Genomic DNA, 5,177 nt, shown 5'->3' with positions numbered 1-5,177 from the left:
GTTGGCAAAGTAATGTCACTGCTTTTCAATATGCTATCTAGGTTGGTCATAACTTTTCTTCCAAGGAGTAAGCGTCTTTTAATTTCATGGCTGCAGTCACCATGTGCAGTGATTTTGGAGCCCAGAAAAATAAAGTCTGACACTGTTTCCACTGTTTCCCCATCTATCTCCCATGAAGTGATGGGACCGGATGCCTTGATCTTTGTTTTCTGAATGTTGAGCTTTAAGCCAACTTTTCCACTCTCCACTTTCACCTTCATCAAGAGGCTTTTGAGTTCCTCTTCACTTTCTGCCATAAGGATGGTGTCATCTGCATATCTGAGATTATTGATATTACTCCTGGCAATCTTGATTCCAACTTGTGTTTCTTCCAGTCCAGCGTTTCTCATGATGTACTCTGCATATAAGTTAAATAAACAGGATGACAATATACAGCCTTGACGAACTCCTTTTCCTGTTTGGATCCAGTCTGTTGTTCCATGTCCAGTTCTAACTGTTGCTTCCTGACCTGCATACAGATTTCTCAAGAGGCAGGTCATGTGGTCTGGGATTCCCATCTCTTTCAGAATTTTCCACAGTTTATTGTGATCCACACAGTCAAAGGCTTTGGCATTGTCAATAAAGCAGAAATAGATGTTTTTCTGGAACTCTCTTGCTTTTTCCATGATCCAGTGGATGTTGGCAATTTGATCTCTAGTTACTCTGCCTTTTCTAAAACCAGCTTGAACATCAGGAAGTTCACGGTTCACATATTGCTGAAGCCTGGCTTGGAGAATTTTAAGCATTACTTTAAATATAGTGATCTGTGCCTTTTCACATTGAATCTTCATGTTTTCTTGATTTGTAAAAAGCATCAATCCTCATTATCAATCCACTTGATAGAATTTTTTCTTTAAGAGCCTACAGCATGGCACCCCACTCCAGTGCTATTGCCTGAACAATCCCATGGACAGAGGAGCCTGGTGGGCTGCAGTCCGTGGGGTCACTAAGAGTTGGACACGACTGAGCGACTTCCCTTTCACTTTTCACTTTCATGCATTGGAGAAGGAAATGGCAACCCAGTCCAGTGTTCTTGCCTGGAGAATCCCAGGGATGGGGGAGCCTGGTGAGCTACCGTCTATGGGGTCGCACAGGGTCGGACAAGCGACTTAGCACCAGCAGCAGTACAAATGTTATAATATATGCTAACAATTTATCTATATACCAAAAATGTATTTCAGAAAGCTTTATTTCTTACTCAGTTATTGTCACACATTCACAATAAGTGGTACCCATTGCTATACACATGAAATAGTTATTAAACCACTAAAATTAATGAAAGCATAGTGTCCTTGGTACTTTGTGGCAAAGTTAAAATACACAGTTACTCATTTAGGAGGATGGACTCTGTGCTGTTCCAATTCTTAGGTGCCTTTCCTAAAAGGAAAACTTGTTAACTTACCTCAGGTGATTCTAACAGTTTTCTTATGTTTTTCCTGGTGTCTTTCCCCAGGACTTCCAGATTAGGGTACTGGCATTTATCATTAACTGATTTCAGAGAAGATCCTTTCTCAGTTTTGGCAAAGAGTGATTTAAAAATGTGCTTCTTTATTGACCTTCAAATGTTTATACCCTTCTTCAGAGTATGAAAGTGGTTACTTAATGTTTACTTCTGTTGAATCTTAACAGACTTGTTAGATTATAAAGGGTCAGTTCATTACCTTTAGACTGAATAAATACTTAAGCAAGAGTTGGACTTCTAGGAATAAAAAAAGAAAAAGAAAACAACTTATGGACAGTTTTTAGTTAATTGTGAAAGACTTGAAAGGCAATGCCAAAGAATGCTCAAACTACCCCACAATTGCACTCATCTCATACGCTAGCAAAGTAATGCTCAAAATTCTCCAAGCCAGGCTTGAACAGTTTGTGAACCGTGAACTTCCAGATGTTCAAGCTGGATTTGGAAGAGGCAGAGGAAGCAGAGATCAAATTGCCAACATCCGTTGGATCATAGAAAAAGCAAGAGGATTCCAGAAAAACATCTATTTCTGCTTTATTGACTATGCCAAAACCTTTGACTGTATGGATCACAACAAACTGGGGAAAATTCTTCAAGATATGGGAACACCAGACCACCTGACCTGCCTCTTTAGAAATCTGTATGCAGGTCAGGAAGCAACAATTAGAACTGGACATGGAACAGCAGACTGGTTCCAAATTGGGAAAGGAGTTCGTCAAGGCTGTATAATGTCACCCTGTTTATTTATCTTATATGTAGAGTACATCATGAGAAATGCTTGACTGGATGTAGCACAAGCTGGAATCAAGGTTGCCGGGAGAAATATCAATAACCTCAGATATGTAGATGACATCACCCTTATGGCAGAAAGCGAAGAGCTAAAGAACCTCTTGATGAAAGTGAAAGTGGAGAGTGAAAAAGTTGGCTTAAAGCTCAGCATTCAGAACACTAAGATCATGGCATTGGTCCCATCACTTCATGGGAAATAGATGGGGAAACAGTGGAAACAGTGGCTGACTTTATTTTTTTTGGTCTCCAAAATCACTGCAGATGGTGACTGCAGCCATGAAATTAAAAGACACTTGATCCTTGAAAGAAAAGTTAGGACCACCCTAGACAGCATGTTAAAAAGCAGAGACGTTACTTTGCCAACAAAGGTCCATCTAGTCAAAGGTATGGTTTTTCCAATAGTCATGTATAGATGTGAGAGTTGGACTACAAAGAAAGCTGAGCACCGAAGAATTGATGCTTTTGAACTGTGGTGTTGAGAAGACTCTTGAGAGTCCCTTGGACTGCAAGGAGATCCAACCAGTCCATCCTAACAGAAATCAGTCCTGAATATTCATTTGGAAGGACTGATGTTGAAGCTGAAACTCCACTACTTTGGCCACCTGATGTGAAGAACTGACTCACTGGAAAAGACCCTGATACTGGGAAAGACTGAAGGTGGGAGGAGAAGGGGACAACAGAGGATGAGATGGTTGGATGGCATCACTGACTCAATGGACATGAGTTTGAGTGAACTCCAGGGAGTTGGTGATGGACAGGGAGGCCTGGTGTGCTGTAGGCCATGGGGTTGCAAAGAGTTGCACATTCCTGAGTGACTGAACTGAACTGTAAAATTTAAGTAATATGGCCAGAGGGTTTTTTTTTTTTTTTTTTTTTAATGTTCTCATATGGTTTTATTTTATGGGAAAAAACCAGTAATTCTATATAACTTCCCAAGCTTACCTCCACTTACAAGATGCCGTTCAGATTTCTATATTTCAGTATGGCTTAGGAGGGGGAATTCTGGATTCTGGAATCAAATTGCCTGTGTTAGAATTCTTGCTCACTTCTTACTAGCTGGGTAATCTCAGACAAATGACCTGTCTACTGTACTCAGTTTTTGTGTCTGTACTGTGGGAGAAATGGTAAATTTTAACTCGGGAGGCCCTGGTGAAGATTAAATGAGGCGTAATATGTAAAGTGTTTCTGGCATGTAGTATGCACTGAGTTTTTAAAGGTACTGTTTTAGCAGATTTTCTTGAGAAAATGAGACCAGAAATGAGACTTTTTGAAGCTTTTGATTTTTTTTTTTTTACTTAAAAAAGGGAGAGAATTTAAAGTCATTAAGCAATATAGACTGCTGGGAATATTTGGATTATTTGACATTTGGAGACCATGGAATTTGTAAATATGTTGGATGAATCCCCCTTTGATTTTCTTCCTGAGGCCTACTTTAGAGGTGAAGGTGAAGGGCTCATTGTATCCTTCTAGTACATAAGTGGGAGAAGGCAATGGCACCCCACTCCAGTACTCTTGCCTGGAAAATCCCATGGATGGAGGAGCCTGGTAGGCTGCAGTCCATGGGGTTGCTAAGAGTTGGACAAGACTCAGCGACTTCACTCACTTTACACTTTCATGCATTGGAGAAGGAAATGGCAACCCACTCCAGTGTTCTTGCCTGGAGAATCCCAGGGACGGGGGAGCCTGGTGGGCTGCCGTCTATGGGGTCACACAGAGTCGGACACGACTGAAGCGACTTAGCAGCAGCAGCAGCAGTCCATAAGAAAATGATGATTTTTTAACAAGATTTGTTATTGTCCCTTTTGAGGTGTAACAGTCATTTGGTCTTTGTCTTTCAAATGAGCAATTAGATGATGAGTTTTCCTATTCATTAATAAGAGATTGTGAGTATGTTGAGTTTGGTTTTCTGTGTGACATTTTATTATTCTTTGGCTGACCTCTGTTGAGTTCAAAATACACTTCCAGCATATTACTTCTAGTTGAAAGTTGAAGACTATTGTACTGAACACTTTTGTAACTCACCCTTTTCTGTAGCAATCTGAGTATATAGTTGGCCAAATGTTCTTTACTGTTACTTGTCTCTTTAGTTATCATAGATCAGGGATAAAAATTAAATTAATATAAACATTGGAATATAGGATCTAAATAGTTATGATCCATTCCTGTTCCTGTTTCTGAGTCAGTAGATTCTTATTAAAATGGATATTTATTTCATTAAATTTTTTTTTAAAGCCATTAAATCCTTAGTAAATATTTTTCAGTGTCAGCATTATTTCCGCTTGCCTTGTCACTAGAGAATTCTCTTCAAATCAGAAGGAGTGGGAATTTCCTTGGTGGTCCATTGGTTACATGTTGGAGCTTCCACCTCAAGGGGCCTGGGTTCAACCCCTGGTCTGGGAACTAAGATCCCACAAGCTGCACAGTGTGGCAAAAAAAAAAAAAGATGTTGTTGTGATTTAAGATTTTTTTGGGTGCATGCATCTGTTATAGGAAGGGGGACCTCTTCCAGGGCCTGAGAGTGGGCTCTTGTCTAACACTTGGAAATGAATTATCTGAGGAGTCACACATGCTGACAAAGCAAGAGAGTTTATTGGGAAGGGGTGCCTGGGTGGAGAGCAGGAGGGTGAGGGAACCCAGGGGGACTGCCATGCCACGAGGCTCCCAGTCTCAGGTTTTATGGTGATGGGGTTCTTTTCTGGGATTTCTTTGGCCAAACATTTTGACTCGATTCTGACTTGGGTTCTGTCAGTGTGTTTCTCCTAACAAATCTGTTTTATCTTGGGAAAATAAGACTGTAGTTAATAAGTATTTGTTAATGAGCCTGATTTATTAGTGAATCAAATTGGTATTGTAAATTGATATTACAAATTGTATATGAAGCTCTCTCATA

This window comes from Bison bison, unplaced genomic scaffold (assembly GCF_000754665.1).
Source record: "Bison bison bison isolate TAMUID 2011002044 unplaced genomic scaffold, Bison_UMD1.0 scf7180017864324, whole genome shotgun sequence".
Lineage (NCBI taxonomy): Eukaryota > Metazoa > Chordata > Mammalia > Artiodactyla > Bovidae > Bison > Bison bison.
Note: the sequence above shows the minus strand (reverse complement) of the source record.